Consider the following 18,297-nt stretch of genomic DNA (forward strand, 5'->3'; position numbering starts at 1 on the left):
GTCATGAGCCACGGCGCTCCGGTACTCATGACGAGCTCAGCTCGTCATGGCCTGTGGAACGCTCAGGTGCGGGGAGAATTCCCCCGCTCCGCTGAGCGTTCCACGGGAGTCAATACACCTGTGACGAGCTCAGCTCGTCATGAGCACCGGAGCGCCGTAGCTCATGACGAGCTGAGCTCGTCATGAGCATGGGGGCGCTGTGTGCGCCCCCCTCCCACCCAGCACAGTGGGGGAATAACCCCTGCAGCGAAGGGGTTAAAAACTACCTCCCAACCCCCACCAAAATCCAGCCCCAATTACCAGACCGGATTCCTCTCCTGATCCTTCCTCTTCCTGTGCCCGCCCATCCCAGCATCTAGACCACACATTGCCTTAACCATTCATATGCAAGGTTAAGGTAGATGCGTCGTTAACGCAAGCATGGTTCCTCTTGCAGTGAAATGGCACGCGTGGCTCACCCCGCGTTGTATAGGCCGTTTCCCCTCTGGGAACTCTCTTCTAGGGCTAGAAGCCTGAACAGAGAAGCTCTTTGACACTTGAGCACCTTTGGGCACGGCTGGTTGTTATTGTTCTAAAGCCTTTTCCCTGCACAAGGCGGCCATTTCATAAATTCACTTTGCAGGATGGCGCTTGGACTGGAGAGCAGCCTTTGTGAAAATGCCCATGCTAGCCCCCACTTCATCAAGAGAACAGGTTTAGCAAGTGATCCGGACTTACTCCAGGAGGTGTGATTGTGAAGAAGGATTTTCCCTCATAAAGATTTTGGTAACAACATGGCAGTCCTGGTGCATTTCAAAGGACAGATGCCAAAACTATTGTCTAAAAGTCAAAGGATTTATATGGGGTTCTGACAGGTACCTAAAGAAATATTTACTCACTTAAGGTTTCCTTACTGCACCCAGAAGCAATATATCTCTGTACAAAAAACAATATGTGTGGCTACACAAATCCACTAGAACTGAGTGCACAGCAAGCAATTATTCTAGACAGACCTTGTGCAGTCACCATGCTGGTGTGAGGCTAATTTGACTGTGATGATTAAAATCAATGAGCTGTCAGTTGCACACATCTTTTGCCAGGCTTAATTTGCTTTGGTGATTTCTGATGGACAGCAGGGAATTACCAGTGGGCTACTGTAGAGCATAAGTATGTTATCCACTGCTGCTCAGGGCTAAGGACACTGGAGTGGCAGCAAGTCACCCCCCTTACACACACATACACACAATCACCGCAAGCCAGCTGCTTTAAGGGATACCCTGCAACTAGATGGCCTACTCTTCTTCTTTGGGCAATCTAGCAGCAGGGACGTAGCGACCAAAACTTTGCCTTAGGCAAAGTATAAAACTTAATGCACATTTGCAAAGGACAACGTTTTCCAAAAGGAGAGTAGCACCCCTATTTAAAGTCCCCCACGCACGGGTCTCAATTAATTCTTATTAATTTGCTGATGCATATATTGGCCATAGGAGCATGCAAGATTGCCCCATCTCAGTACACTTGGTGATGCTCAGATTCACTTTAATCAACGCAGAGGAGTAAATGATGTGTTCTTCACTTTCAGACATTAAGAGAACTAACAGTCAGCCCTACGGTAGGAAAGTGCCACTCAAAAGTGGGTGATTCCTGACACTTAAGGCCTGAATTGAGTTTTGGTGTTATTTATCGCATGTGATAAATAACGATACTGTAGTGTAGTTCCTATATTCCCAATAGGCTCTGCGCATTGGAATAATATAAAAGGCCGTGTAGACGTAGGATGGAGGTCGACTAGGTCTCTACTGACTATATTAGACTTAATTAATTTTGCCAGCTAGCTCAGAGGTCACTAGAAACTTTCTCGAATAAACAAGGAGGAGTTTAACTTCCCTGGATAGACAAGAAGGGATTAGCTTCTGACAACCATAAACATGACAACTTTGCTCCCTCAGAATAAGAGTGTATCTCTAGAGTCGTGTGAAAACAATAGACAGCTATTTTACTCTTACGCGTTTTCAATAAAAGGTATTATTTATTGAGCAGTCTTCTTTCTCATGCAAGAGAAATGAATTGCCATAATTGCAATACTTATCATAAAGTAAAGTGCGTACAGTAAAAGGAGTATTATGAAATAATACTGTAAAAGCATTGATATGGTTTCTTAGCCATATGATACTTTAAAATGGATAAAATATATACATACATAAATACATTGACTAACGTACTCAACTGGTGCTTCTAAATACGCCTACCCCGGTGTACCTGACCTAAGCCTAATACGTGGGAAGGAGTAAGTAAGTAGCAGTTTAAGTTAAGTTGGTTTTGCCAAGAATCTGAGTCAAGAATTCTCTTTAAGGGTTTAGTCAGCTCCGTACCTGGGTAATAGAAAGCAAGAGGTCTGGTATCTCTCTCTCAGGACTCGATATCCCAGGCAACCCGCAAGGGCAGCTGGAAACACCGGAGCTAAATTTCTCGGCTGGAGAAAAGACAGCGTCTTTCTCAGTGCGTCAAAAGGGAGGGGCGGCATCCGTGGGCTCTCGCATCAGCTGGGCTCTCGGGCAAGTAGATAGCCGCTCTGCTCCAAACCACCGTGTGTTTGCTTAAGGCAACGTTGGTATATTTATACCTAAAAGGTGCCGGGTTTGACGTAAGGTTGGACATAAGACGTCAATAAAGATGTCACTAAGAACTGGCCGTTCTTTCAGTGTTCGCAGGAATTCTAGGACAAATCAAAACAGAAGCATGGGGATTTCCCAGGTTGCTGGAGGTTTGTTTTGTTTAATGAACTTGTTGTACTCTCTAGGAGCCTGGGGAAGTAGCCTTGCTTAAATTGGACTGCATGGGCTACGACTAAATATGGATATGATTCTTATGCCTTTATAAGGATATTAGTTATTATAACCACATAAGGGCATAAATCAGGAATATCGAATTAGGGTCCTAGATAGAAATACAACACCCACTCCACGATCTAATGTCCCTCATTACTTAAAACTAAGCAATAGTAAACATATAATGGTGCATGTGTTTTCCAACCCACCCCAAAATACATAACTCGCATTTGAAATGGTATATGGTAAATACACGAAAAATGAGTATTGGTACTGTACGCTTTTCAAGCAGTGGTATCATTCAGTTAAAAAATGCATATATATATCAGCTGAATGAATTTCGAAAATTACACATGAAATGGCTCTTAATACAGAAGAGAAGGTCGAGACCATTCCATCACATAATAATACAAATGTTGTACATGTGCTAGAGGCTGAGGTAAAATATTGTCTCTAGAGTCCCTAAAATAGAAGCTCTGTTCTCTAAGAATAGTTATCCTTTAAGCAGATTACTCTGTGCCAGAAAAAGGTAAATATTTTGGAAGCGGAAAAAAAATAATTTCGCTTTCAAGGGGAAAAATAGTTCCAATTGTTTTCAGTAGCTTTTTGTTTTTCAAAGCTGAAGGCCGAATTCAGAGTTCAGGGAATGTTGTGTGCTTGTTAAAAGTTCTTCTTTTTGTTCAGGGGAGAACATCATTTCAGACAGACTCGCAAAAAATTGGTCTACAGGATCAGGTGAAAGTTCGACCAAGTTCGAAAATGCTGTAACAGTGCAGTCGTGAGAATGATTGCTATCATCGATGTCAGGATCAGCAATGCTCACTGAAGGTTGTACCTGGGTGATGCTGCTCTCATCTCGTACTCCACTGCCACATACTCGTAGTGGTGAAGTCTCAACGTATGCCGTCATCAGAATGGGGAGCCGCTGGGGACAACACGATGCATGAGCCGTTACAGGACCTAGCAAAGTATCTGTATCCAATGGTACTGCTGATGCTAGTGTAAGACAGATGTCCAACACGCATTCTTCTCCGCATAGCATACATCGAAGCACAGGTAAGATGCAATTTTGCCAGATTGGTCTGAATGAAAGAAACCAGGTCATATTCAGATCTCCTAGCCGGGCTAATCCGAGGACTTTAGTTATGCGGTCCCGATAGTGTATAGCTAGGATCGTTTCTTCCATCGTTGCTGGAGTCTTGTCTGCGACTTGGCTTGCCATATCGGAGCAGAAGAATAAAAAATAAAATTCCTGCTACGAGTCCCAAAAGTAGCGGTAGGCCGCAAAAGACAGAATGGACAAAATTGGGGAAGATGCCCAGAACTGTTTCAAAGGGTGTTAACAGTCTCGAAAAAATTGTCTTAAATACATGTGCGATGCCACTGGTATCTGACATGTTTAGGATTTGGCTCAACATTTCTACGAAATGCACGGGGCAATTTGTTGATAAAAGGGTATGTTTCTCTGCCGTTGTCCTTGCAACTTGCAGATCATACGTTTCTTTAGACGAGGTCAAAGGCACAGTTGTCTGTAAAAGAACGGATTTCATTCTGCTTAAAGTATCAATTCAAATAGAAGAGATATTCAAACGAGGCCATATTGCCGCCTCCATATCTGGGTTGCTGTTTGGATACAATACTTGCATACAGCAAGTGACCATGGAACTAACGCTGACGAGATAGGCTTTTCCTGGCACCATGCCACAACAGCTGTGGTAATTTATTAGAATATAGCTCCCGTTAGAAAGTTGTCTAAAGAATGGCTCTATCTGTGTTGCAGGAGTGCCGTGCAGGTGACATGAAAGGTTATTCGAAGAACCTTCGCAGACCCCATGCAAGTTAATACCTTGACACAGAAGTGTACCTCTTAGTGATCGTTTATAATTTTTACCACTAAGAAATACATTCTTTTTCTTTTCACTGTAACATGTGTGTGTATAAGGTAGTTTCCATGTTGACTTGATGTACCCTTTACCCAACCTTTCATACTGGCCCGCTGGTATATATTCTTGGCAATATTTAAATTGGAAAGTTGTTATCGGAATTGTGATTATTCCGTGGATTATCCATTCAATGACAGGTCTTTCTGACATTGTCAATGGTAATCTCTCAAGTTTTTCAATGCTCAGAATCGTATAGTCTGCTCCTTTTTGTGCCAAACTGATTTGTTTATCAGTAAGGTTAAAGATAGAGAATAATGACGTTGAGTTGATTAAACGCCATGGTACGTAGCCTGAACGCAGATTTTGCAACGTCCAGCCAAGCTGTACAATAGAAAGTAATTGGGACTGACCATGTTGTAACATTAGTAAGTCCTGCTCTATTATATCAATAGCAGATGATACAATACTGTCCAGTGAATATATTCTGGAGGACAGAGTCGTTAACCCATTGTCCACAACAGAAAGTGATTTTTCCAAATTAATACGATCAATTTCTCGTATTTTTTCTGCTGTTTCAATTTGCATTAATTTCCAATCTTCGTTGTACGCCGCGTATATACCGGCTGCTATGAAACGTTTTTGACGCTGTTTGCGTGGTCCCAATATGAAATCACGCAAGTCAGCACCGTCTTTAAGTAAAGTCAAGTGTTGCTTAATTTCAGCCAGTGTGGATTTTTGTACCCATTCGAGGCATAGTTTCCCTACACTGTATGTTGTAACTATCCCTGGATGTTGTCTCTGGGAGTATCTTGGGTCTGGCCTGTTCAGTTTTAACCCCTGTATTTTGTTCAGGAATCTATCTTGACAGTTATTTGTGTCTGTGGGCCAGATCAACCATTTTTTCCAATCAGGATGTGTTCTGTTTTGGTATAAAATATGGGATACGTCTATCTCCATAGCAGTCGTGCTATTACTATCATGTATGGGCTTTGGAATAGACGGTTTGTTTAAGTCCTTAATTTTGCCTAGGCCAAGACAGGTAGTCTGTTGAATGGTGTCATTCAAGAATATTAATTGTTCTGGGATCATGCAGGCTCTAAATAATGCTTCTAAACCTTGGACCTGCCATTCCTTTGTACTTCAGATGGTTTTTGCTTCAATGTTGTTTTTCCAGAATTCAAAACCAAATGTAATAATTTTTTCATAAAATGTTTCAGAATTGATCAAATTAGTATTTGTCAGCATTGTTTTCATTCCTGTCTTATTTAACATTTTAAAATAAAACGTTTCTGCATCACTTGTGTTAAACCCTGAGAAGTATGGGAATTTCTCATAAAATGTTTTCGAGCTGCTTCTAGGTGGTGTTGCACAATGTTCCCATTGGTTAAAATTAAAAACCTTTCTAGGTTGAGCAGATTTATGCAAATAGTGATGACCAAAATGATTGTAGCAATACATTTCTTCATAATTTGATGAACCCTGTAAATAATCATGTTCTGTAAATTTTGCTGACATTACTAAATCTGACATCATATTATTAATATTTTCAAAGTCCCAATCATCAGAGAAAGTACTTGGTTTTACAAAGTCACTTAACGAAACCTTGAACTGATGTGGATATTTCAAGAGCTCAATCGGGCCAAAAACGTCGAATTCAGTTCTGTCCCATGCTACCCCACCGGGTATTGGATTGGCTGTGACGTTCACTGATGATAGTTCTCTTTTCTCGATGTGAGATGACTAGTGAGGTTTTAGGACCAAGTTGATGTTCTGAGTTGCTGTGTCCATTGTACTGTATTTTCCTTCAATGAATTTTCCCAAACAAAGAACCATGATGAGCCAAAGCAGGAGGAAAAGTACACCTAACACAATCCAAAATTCAATCCATGGAGAAATCAGATATGTTTCTTTGAGTTGATGAAAGAGTTCTGTTACTTTTTCTTTGAAAGTTTATGTTGCTGGCGTTTCTTCAGGCTCGCTTGGATCTTCAGAAAAGTCATCGTAATTGATGAAGTAGCCAGATGCAGTTCTGTCAATTGTTGGAATTGCTTCCGAATTTTCAGTTGCTTTTGGATTTTTCTTTGTTTCATTAGCATAGTCTGAGGCTACATCGTTGTAGACTGGTGTTTCTTGACGAACTGATGCAATTTGGGTTTCAAGAGGCACAAGTTCCATGGCTTTGTTGCATAGTCCTTTTTTATTCACTGCAGCTTTATTGAATGTGATTAGTCTCTCAGTTTGAACCTCTTGCATTGTAGCAAATGTTGGTACTCTGCTATTTCTTGGGAGTCCATTGGGCCTACTACTTATTATTGGCCACATGATTGTGGTTTTACCAGGTCGATGGATACAACTTGGTTCTCCTTTTTACCAGCAAGGGGCGGTAGTACAACTGATCTTGTTCTGCTGACAGCTAAGACAGGTACTGCTTTTCTGTAAGAAGGCCCAAATTCCTTCTTTACTGCGATCTTCTCTCTGACCAGATCCCCAATCTTTGGAATCCAGACAGGCCTTGCTGGGACAGGTGGTTTTTCTTCAGTGGCTGTTGGCTGTTGTTTTAACTTTATGTTGCTCAGGTTTCGTCTTGTTTCATTTAAGTTCTGCAAAACAGCCAAACGGTCTTTGATATCAAAGCATTTTTCTTCTACCACTGAAGTGTGACTATCAAGGTCCTGAATATACATTCTAGTACCAAACAATAGTTTGTACGGACCGAGACCTTTTAGAGAATTTCTTGGCAGATTAATAAGACTACGTTGGACACTTGTTAAATGTTGGACCCACCCATCACCCGAACCTAATACCCTCGCCGTTATAGATTGCTTTATGTCCCGGTTTTTTCTTTCCACTACCGCATTTCCCTCAGGATGGAAGAGACAAGAGTACCGCAACGTAATGCCCATGCTGGTCATGGCCTCCTTATAAGCCCGAGAGCTAAAAGCAGGACCCTGGTCAGAATGTAGCATGCCAATTGCGTATATGCTGATAAAGACTCGCAAATCTTTTATAACAGTTCTGGCGTCAGCCGAGCGCTGGTGTCTACATTTTAAGTGAATCTAGTCTTAAACATAAATGGGACGCATTTTTCCTGCTGGATTTTTGCGTATAGATAGCCTTATGCTGTCTAAAAGAAGGGTCCTGGCATTACTCCGGTCGGTTCGTGACCCCGATCTCTGTTGCAGTTTGGACAGCCAATTGCAAATTTGTAAAATTGCAGGCTCATCCCCGGCCACCAGTATTCTGATTGTAATTCTTTCAGAGATTCCTTGATCTCTCGATGCCTTAGACCCAATCCCATGTGTCCGCCTGCTATTAAAAAGACTCTCCTGTTCGTGTTTGGAATTACTCTATCCCCCACTCCAGGGATTTGAGCAAAAGGAATGGAGTTTGCATCAATTATGTATGTATTACTGAGTGGATAGTTCAGAGGTAATGCTGCACTGTCGCCTTTTAAAGACGCTTTTACCGCCAGCATGATTTCTCCGTCTATGTATTTTTTAGTACGCTTTTTTGTGGCTACGGAAGCCGGTTGAGCTGCTTCCGCTGTGGCTCTCGGAGCCAATGAATTCCCTGCAACGTGAACGCCATCACGTTGATGACTCAGTGTATGTATCACGTGAGTCTTTCGTAGTTCTTTATGCAAAAGAACTACCTGTTCCTAAAGCTTTTTATGCTTTATTGTGGCACCTGTGTCATCTTTGTAATCGTTTTGAACCCAGTTCTGCAAGTCATTATTATAAAACTTGACGCAGTAATGCGAATCGCACACTATTAGTGTGGGGAATTCGCAATCGGCATTTTCAAGCGCCATCTTTAAAGATCTTATTTCAGCTCGCTGAGTTGAACAGTTTCTGAGTGATTCAGTTTTGGTGACTATTGGTCGGAATTTACCAAAGCGCCAGCGACCTTTAACAATCGCGCACGCTGCGTTGTAGGATTTTTTCTCTACATCGTAGTGTAGTGCAAATCTGTCCATGTAGATTACACATGTGTATTGTTCGAGAGGCAGAATTTCGATTGCCAGAGTATATTCTTCTTCGTATTCTAGATTTTCTAGTTTTTTCATTTTGGGGTCAAAATAGTATTTCACGTCTTCTGCAGCAAGAGAATTTTCCCATTGTATCCATTTTGGATCTAATGCCACAGCAGTAAAATTGCGTGGGCTTGTTAATGCCTCAAGGGCTGATTCTGCTGTTAAAACAGTTAGGGGCCGATTAGGATGGCGGTTTTTCCGCATCCTCCGGGCCGGCGGAAGTGTCCGCCGGCCTGGAGGATGCGGAAAAACCGCTGCGGAGCCTCCAAAGACCCACCGCCAAATTAGGATGGCTGGTGGGTCTGGAATTCCGTCCGCCGCTTTTCCGCCGCGGTCGGCTTCCGACCGCGGCGGAAAAGCTATAACATGGCAGGCGGTGTCTATGAGACACCGTCCGCCATATTAGGATGTTCGTAAATACATGCTTTTCCACGGCGGCTTTTCCGCCATGGAAAAGCATACGGACATTCACTTTGGGGGCCCGTTGCGGGCCCCCTGGGTGAATGGGGGGTGGGGGGTGCACATGGGGGGTACCTATGGTACCCCCCTGCATTTGCGTGCACAAAGCAGCAGGCACCGTGCGGTGCCGGCCGCTTTGTGCATGTAAATGTAAAACATGCTTTTTTAACATTGCGGCGGGTGCAGCTTGAAGCTGCACCCGCCACAATGTTAAATATAGAGGATGTGACCGCCACCCTGGCGGTCACATCCTAATCAGCACGGAGGGAACGCCGCAGCCCCTGCGGACGTTCCCTCCTCCTCAAGGGTGGCGGACGGACGCAAGTCCGTCCGCCATCCTAATCGGCCCCATATTCTTCAGCCTTGGGCTCTTTCTTTTGCTACAGCAGTTTGAACCGCTATTATAATCTTTTCAGTAGAACTGAATTTCATTTCAGCTTGTGTGTACAAGTGTGATTTGTAAGCTATTGGTACCGTTTCTCCCTCATTAGAGGTCAGGTACGTGAATCCGCATCTTCGTGGGATGACTCGGATTACAAGGTTGCGTATGTTTTTGCGTGTTTGCAATTTCGTTTTAGCTAACATGTCTGTTTGCAATGATCTTAAAATTTCTGTGTGTTTCTGAGTCCAATTGATTGGTTTGAAATCAGGTTTTATTAATTCATAGAGAGGTTTAACCCTCTCTGCATAGTTTAGAATGTATGTTCTTCCGAAATTCAGGAAACCTAGTATTGATTGTAAGTTCTTCAGCGTTTTAGGTGCTTGGAGTACAGCGCACTTCTCTAAGAAGTTGTCTGCTAGGCTTTTGCCTTCACTTGATAATTCATATCCTAAAAATAGGACAGTTAGATGGGCAATTCATGACTTTTTAAAGTTGAATTTGTAACCCTCAGCTGCGAACCCAAGTATTATGGTGTTCACTCTTTTCAAGTGAGTATCCAGGTCATCATCTGTTAGATAGATGTCATCGACATAAGATAATGCTTCATCATCATATATTTGTAGTAACTCTGTTACTCTTGCTGAGAATAATCCTGGGCTATTCTTGAATCCCTGTGGGAGTCGACAGAAGTGTTATTGCGACCCCATGATTGAGAATGCGGTCAAATACCTGCTCTCAGGTGCAATGTTTTGACAAAAGAATCCATTAGAGATGTCTAATGTCATTTTGTATTTTTTGCGCACAATGTTATTCATTAGTGCTGCACTGTGTGAGTTTTGTACTGCAAATGTTTTGCAACAGGAGTTTAAGTGTCTGTAGTCCAAAACTAGACGATATGAATCGTCTGGCTTGGAGACAGGAAACAAAGGTCTTTAAGTAAAGTCAAGTGTTGCTTAATTTCAGCCAGTGTGGATTTTTGTACCCATTCGAGGCATAGTTTCCCTACACTGTATGTTGTAACTATCCCTGGATGTTGTCTCTGGGAGTATCTTGGGTCTGGCCTGTTCAGTTTTAACCCCTGTATTTTGTTCAGGAATCTATCTTGACAGTTATTTGTGTCTGTGGGCCAGATCAACCATTTTTTCCAATCAGGATGTGTTCTGTTTTGGTATAAAATATGGGATACGTCTATCTCCATAGCAGTAGTGCTATTACTATCATGTATGGGCTTTGGAATAGACGGTTTGTTTAAGTCCTTAATTTTGCCTAGGCCAAGACAGGTAGTCTGTTGAATGGTGTCATTCAAGAATATTAATTGTTCTGGGATCATGCAGGCTCTAAATAATGCTTCTAAACCTTGGACCTGCCATTCTTTTGTACTTCAGATGGTTTTTGCTTCAATGTTGTTTTTCCAGAATTCAAAACCAAATGTAATAATTTTTTCATAAAATGTTTCAGAATTGATCAAATTAGTATTTGTCAGCATTGTTTTCATTCCTGTCTTATTTAACATTTTAAAATAAAACGTTTCTGCATCACTTGTGTTAAACCCTGAGAAGTATGGGAATTTCTCATAAAATGTTTTCGAGCTGCTTCTAGGTGGTGTTGCACAATGTTCCCATTGGTTAAAATTAAAAACCTTTCTAGGTTGAGCAGATTTATGCAAATAGTGATGACCAAAATGATTGTAGCAATACATTTCTTCATAATTTGATGAACCCTGTAAATAATCATGTTCTGTAAATTTTGCTGACATTACTAAATCTGACATCATATTATTAATATTTTCAAAGTCCCAATCATCAGAGAAAGTACTTGGTTTTACAAAGTCACTTAACGAAACCTTGAACTGATGTGGATATTTCAAGAGCTCAATCGGGCCAAAAATGTCGAATTCAGTTCTGTCCCATGCTACCCTACCGGGTATTGGATTGGCTGTGACGTTCACTGATGATAGTTCTCTTTTCTCGATGTGAGATGACTAGTGAGGTTTTAGGACCAAGTTGATGTTCTGAGTTGCTGTGTCCATTGTACTGTATTTTCCTTCAATGAATTTTCCCAAACAAAGAACCATGATGAGCCAAAGCAGGAGGAAAAGTACACCTAACACAATCCAAAATTCAATCCATGGAGAAATCAGATATGTTTCTTTGAGTTGATGAAAGAGTTCTATTACTTTTTCTTTGAAAGTTTTTGTTGCTGGCGTTTCTTCAGGCTCGCTTGGATCTTCAGAAAAGTCATCGTAATTGATGAAGTAGCCAGATGCAGTTCTGTCAATTGTTGGAATTGCTTCCGAATTTTCAGTTGCTTTTGGATTTTTCTTTGTTTCATTAGCATAGTCTGAGGCTACATCGTTGTAGACTGGTGTTTCTTGACGAACTGATGCAATTTGGGTTTCAAGAGGCACAAGTTCCATGGCTTTGTTGCATAGTCCTTTTTTATTCACTGCAGCTTTATTGAATGTGATTAGTCTCTCAGTTTGAACCTCTTGCATTGTAGCAAATGTTGGTACTCTGCTATTTCTTGGGAGTCCATTGGGCCTACTACTTATTATTGGCCACATGATTGTGGTTTTACCAGGTCGATGGATACAACTTGGTTCTCCTTTTTACCAGCAAGGGGCGGTAGTACAACTGATCTTGTTCTGCTGACAGCTAAGACAGGTACTGCTTTTCTGTAAGAAGGCCCAAATTCCTTCTTTACTGCGATCTTCTCTCTGACCAGATCCCCAATCTTTGGAACCCAGACAGGCCTTGCTGGGACAGGTGGTTTTTCTTCAGTGGCTGTTGGCTGTTGTTTTAACTTTATGTTGCTCAGGTTTCGTCTTGTTTCATTTAAGTTCTGCAAAACAGCCAAACGGTCTTTGATATCAAAGCATTTTTCTTCTACCACTGAAGTGTGACTATCAAGGTCCTGAATATACATTCTAGTATCAAACAATAGTTTGTACGGACCGAGACCTTTTAGAGAATTTCTTGGCAGATTAATAAGACTACGTTGGACACTTGTTAAATGTTGGACCGACCCATCACCCGAACCTAATACCCTCGCCGTTATAGATTGCTTTATGTCCCGGTTTTTTCTTTCCACTACCGCATTTCCCTCAGGATGGAAGAGACAAGAGTACCGCAACGTAATGCCCATGCTGGTCATGGCCTCCTTATAAGCCCGAGAGCTAAAAGCAGGACCCTGGTCCGAATGTAGCATGCCAATTGCGTATATGCTGATAAAGACTCGCAAATCTTTTATAACAGTTCTGGCGTCAGCCGAGCGCTGGTGTCTACATTTTAAGTGAATCTAGTCTTAAACATAAATGGGACGCATTTTTCCTGCTGGATTTTTGCGTATAGATAGCCTTATGCTGTCTAAAAGAAGGGTCCTGGCATTACTCCGGTCGGTTCGTGACCCCGATCTCTGTTGCAGTTTGGACAGCCAATTGCAAATTTGTAAAATTGCAGGCTCATCCCTGGCCACCAGTATTCTGATTGTAATTCTTTCAGAGATTCCTTGATCTCTCGATGCCTTAGACCCAATCCCATGTGTCCGCCTGCTATTAAAAAGACTCTCCTGTTCGTGTTTGGAATTACTCTATCCCCCACTCCAGGGATTTGAGCAAAAGGAATGGAGTTTGCATCAATTATGTATGTATTACTGAGTGGATAGTTCAGAGGTAATGCTGCACTGTCGCCTTTTAAAGACGCTTTTACCGCCAGAATGATTTCTCCGTCTATGTATTTTTTAGTACGCTTTTTTGTGGCCGGTTGAGCTGCTTCCGCTGTGGCTCTCGGAGCCAATGAATTCCCTGCAACGTGAACGCCATCACGTTGATGACTCAGTGTATGTATCACGTGAGTCTTTCGTAGTTCTTTATGCAAAAGAACTACCTGTTCCCAAAGCTTTTTATGCTTTATTGTGGCACCTGTGTCATCTTTGTAATCGTTTTGAACCCAGTTCTGCAAGTCATTATTATAAAACTTGACGCAGTAATGCGAATCGCACACTATTAGTGTGGGGAATTCGCAATCGGCATTTTCAAGCGCCATCTTTAAAGATCTTATTTCAGCTCGCTGAGTTGAACAGTTTCTGAGTGATTCAGTTTTGGTGACTATTGGTCGGAATTTACCAAAGCGCCAGCGACCTTTAACAATCGCGCACGCTGCGTTGTAGGATTTTTTCTCTACATCGTAGTGTAGTGCAAATCTGTCCATGTAGATTACACATGTGTATTGTTCGAGAGGCAGAATTTCGATTGGCAGAGGATATTCTTCTTCGTATTCTAGATTTTCTAGTTTTTTCATTTTGGGATCAAAATAGTATTTCACGTCTTCTGCAGCAAGAGAATTTTCCCATTGTATCCATTTTGGATCTAATGCCACAGCAGTAAAATTGCGTGGGCTTGTTAATGCCTCAAGGGCTGATTCTGCTGTTAAAACAGTTATTCTTCAGCCTTGGGCTCTTTCTTTTGCTACAGCAGTTTGAACCGCTATTATAATCTTTTCAGTAGAACTGAATTTCATTTCAGCTTGTGTGTACAAGTGTGATTTGTAAGCTATTGGTACCGTTTCTCCCTCATTAGAGGTCAGGTACGTGAATCCGCATCTTCGTGGGATGACTCGGATTACAAGGTTGCGTATGTTTTTGCGTGTTTGCAATTTCGTTTTAGCTAACATGTCTGTTTGCAATGATCTTAAAATTTCTGTGTGTTTCTGAGTCCAATTGATTGGTTTGAAATCAGGTTTTATTAATTCATAGAGAGGTTTAACCCTCTCTGCATAGTTTAGAATGTATGTTCTTCCGAAATTCAGGAAACCTAGTATTGATTGTAAGTTCTTCAGCGTTTTAGGTGCTTGGAGTACAGCGCACTTCTCTAAGAAGTTGTCTGCTAGGCTTTTGCCTTCACTTGATAATTCATATCCTAAAAATAGGACAGTTAGATGGGCAATTCATGACTTTTTAAAGTTGAATTTGTAACCCTCAGCTGCGAACCCAAGTATTATGGTGTTCACTCTTTTCAAGTGAGTATCCAGGTCATCATCTGTTAGATAGATGTCATCGACATAAGATAATGCTTCATCATCATATATTTGTAGTAACTCTGTTACTCTTGCTGAGAATAATCCTGGGCTATTCTTGAATCCCTGTGGGAGTCGACAGAAGTGTTATTGCGACCCCATGATTGAGAATGCGGTCAAATACCTGCTCTCAGGTGCAATGTTTTGACAAAAGAATCGATTAGAGATGTCTAATGTCATTTTGTATTTTTTGCGCACAATGTTATTCATTAGTGCTGCACTGTGTGAGTTTTGTACTGCAAATGTTTTGCAACAGGAGTTTAAGTGTCTGTAGTCCAAAACTAGACGATATGAATCGTCTGGCTTGGAGACAGGAAACAAAGGATCGTTCATTTGTGAGGTGCATGTTTCAATCACCCCCTGGTATTCAAGTTGATCTAAGATCTCCCTGATTTGTTTTTTAGCTTCTTGCTTAACAGGATACTGCCTTTGTGCAGTGGGTTGACTTTTTAACTGGATTTTGTGAGGAGGAGAGTCCTCATCCCATCCTACATGATTTTTATATAATGCAGGAGCTTGGGCCACTGCTCATTTTCTTGCATATATGGATTTTTTATGAGTTGAAATATGATTTGAGAAGGCAGGCATAATCATTTCTTCGCCATGAGGGCACTCCCAGACAAACTCTGGTGGCCAGTCTTTCTCAGCTAACAGAATGTCATAGCCTTTCAAAAGGTTATCCCAAAAGAGACCCCTTACTTTCCTAGTCTTGTCCCCCTCTATACGCAGTGTTATTTCATATATTTTATGAGGTTTGCTAACTCTGGTATCTGCAGTTTCCACCTAAATGTATTCATTCATGTCCACTGTCTCCAGAAGATTCATCAGGATCTTGCGAGCTATGGTCACTTCTGCTGCGCTGTCTAGCATTGTCTGGGCCCACTCTTCGTTTTTCAGTTGTGTCCTCAGTATCCTCGGCATGTTTAATTATTTTAATCCTGGCTACCTTCTTTTTTTGGAAATTGTAATTTTTTACTTTGATGAGCAGGTTCTTTGTCTTTGGACTTGACGTGCTCTTCCTTGTGTTCTGACCGTCCTCTTCTTTCCGATTTCTGTGAGGAAGTCTGAAAAGATTGAGAGGGACGTGTATCAATATCTTGATATCTATCGGGTTTTCTCAATTTATCCCTATCTCTAAGGTTGTATCTTTTCTCAGAGGGCTCCCTCTGGGGAGACTTGTTTCCTTGGTCCGGAGATCTTTCTCTCCGTTGAGGAGACCTTCCTCTGGACTGGAATCGTTTTTCTTTGGGAGTGGATTGTTTATTACCATCCCAACTCTTTTTTGGAGTGTTTAGATTATTTTTAATAAAAGTTTTTTCAGGATTTTCAGTTAGTTGGGGTTTTACTGGTTTCCCACCCAAACTATCTCTACCTAGTTCTTCATAGGATTTTTCTATGATTCTGGCAAGTTCAAAAGGTTGTTCTGCTATATCTGTTTCTTTCAATTTCTGGCGGATCGCCACAGATGCTGCTTCTCCTTTTATGTTGGCTAGTAATATAGCCGAGACCTGCTTGAAGTCTTTCAGTAATTTCATACCCAGAGTTAAAGCAGGTTCTGGAACATATTCATTTTGAATTTGTCTTAGCACATCTGGTATAACCGCCATGGACGGAACACCATGTGTTTTTATGTAGATGGAAGCAAAGACTGTTCCCCAAGTGTCACAGTCCTCCAGATGTGGTGCGATCCCCATTGGAAGACAGATAGTCAGAATTCTGTGTTTCTCAGTAGGTGTAGTATCAGGAAATACTGCCTCTATTTGAGTGATTTTTTTGTGCTAACCAGAATGGAATTTGTTCCCGTTTTGCTGGTGTTTTACCAAGACATGATTGTATGTTCTGTGGTGTTATTTTGTTTGTGTTCCCCTGATGAGGGGTCAGCTGTGGAATGTTAATTGCTGATTGGACTGTTGAAGTCCGCATTACATATTGGACCAATTGTCTATGTATCTTAATTAGTATTTTTAGCTGAGCTAAAAGTTCCGGGAGTGACATTTTGTCAATGCCTGGATGTGGTGTGTAGCTGGCTAGAACCGGCCACGTTGCTCCTGGTCTACCTAGTGGACCGAGCCTGGTGATGTGATTTTTATGTTTTAGGGCACCTTTAAACCAGAGCAGGTGCTCTTGGTAATTTAATGGGATTTCAACCTCCTCGAAAGGAGTGTATTCATCCGGAGGTTCCTCTATTTTGTAATAGTGGAAGCAGTGTGTGTCACAGCATTTGCTGCTGGAAAATGTATCCATGAATAGAATACCTCTGTCTACCGATATTCATGGGCCTCTACCACGAATATGACTGTACCACCTTGTGATGTCAGTCAATTTTCTATAAGTTTAATAGTTATAGTTCTTCTTATATTTGCCGGAATGTAAATAGCATTCGGGTCATTCTGTTGGATATTCGTGTCATCCAACAATAGTTGAGACGCTGTAGCATCTCTTTCTTCGTCTCCGTCAGGCATTTTACTGACAGAAAGTTTTTTGGTTGCAGATCAAGTTTCAAGGGAAACAAAGATTAGGTGCACAATATTTTGGAACACTGTATCCTTCAACGTTGACTAAACCAAAAACTATACATAGGAATCTCTTCCTACTAAGTTCCGGCGGATTTTAACCTTTTACCCACTCCAGACGTCTTTTGGAGTATTTACGGGAAAAAGGGTTCTGTGTGAAAAAGCACGACTAAGTTACTCTAGTGTCTTGCGTTAGATTATCGCCTTACCAAATGTTGGGCACCATGTAGTGTAGTTCCTATATTCCCAATAGGCTCTGCGCATTGGAATAATATAAACAGCAGTGTAGACGTAGGACTGAGGTCGACTAGGTCTCTACTGACTATATTAGACTTAATTAGTTTTGCCAGCTAGCTCAGAGGTCACTAGAAACTTTCTCGAATAAACAAGGAGGAGTTTAACTTCCCTGGATAGACAAGAAGGGATTAGCTTCTGACAACCATAAACATGACAACTTTGCTCCCTCAGAATAAGAGTGTATCTCTAGAGTCGTGTGAAAACAATAGACAGCTATTTTACTCAGTCAATCGTGCATACTTAGTTTCACCAGAGTGCAGAGAAAAGAGAGACGGGCGTTTTCAATAAAAGGTGTTATTTATTGAGCAGTCTTCTTTCTCATGCAAGAGAAATGAATTGCCATAATTGCAATACTTATAATAAAGTAAAGTGCGTACAGTAAAAGGAGTATTATGAAATAATACTGTAAAAGCATTGATATGGTTTCTTAACCATATGATACTTTAAAATGGATAAAATATATACATACATAAATATATTGACTAACGTACTCAACTGGTGCTTCTAAATACGCCTACTCCGGTGTCCCTGACCTAAGCCTAATACATGGGAAGGAGTAAGTAAGTAGCAGTTTTAGTTAAGTTGGTTTTGCCAAGAATCTGAGTCAAGAATTCTCTTTAAGGGTTTAGTCAGCTCCGTACCTGGGTAATAGAAAGCAGGAGGTCTGGTATCTCACTCTCAGGACTCGATATCCCAGGCAACCCGCAAGGGCAGCTGGAAACACCGGAGCTGGATTTCTCGGCTGGAGAAAAGACAGCGTCTTTCTCAGTGCGTCAAAAGGGAGGGGCGGCGTCCGTGGGCTCTCGCATCAGCTGGGCTCTCGGGCAAGTAGATAGCCGCTCTGCTCCAAA

The sequence above is a fragment of the Lissotriton helveticus genome, chromosome 7, assembly GCF_964261635.1.
Source record: "Lissotriton helveticus chromosome 7, aLisHel1.1, whole genome shotgun sequence".
Taxonomy (NCBI): Eukaryota; Metazoa; Chordata; class Amphibia; order Caudata; family Salamandridae; genus Lissotriton; species Lissotriton helveticus.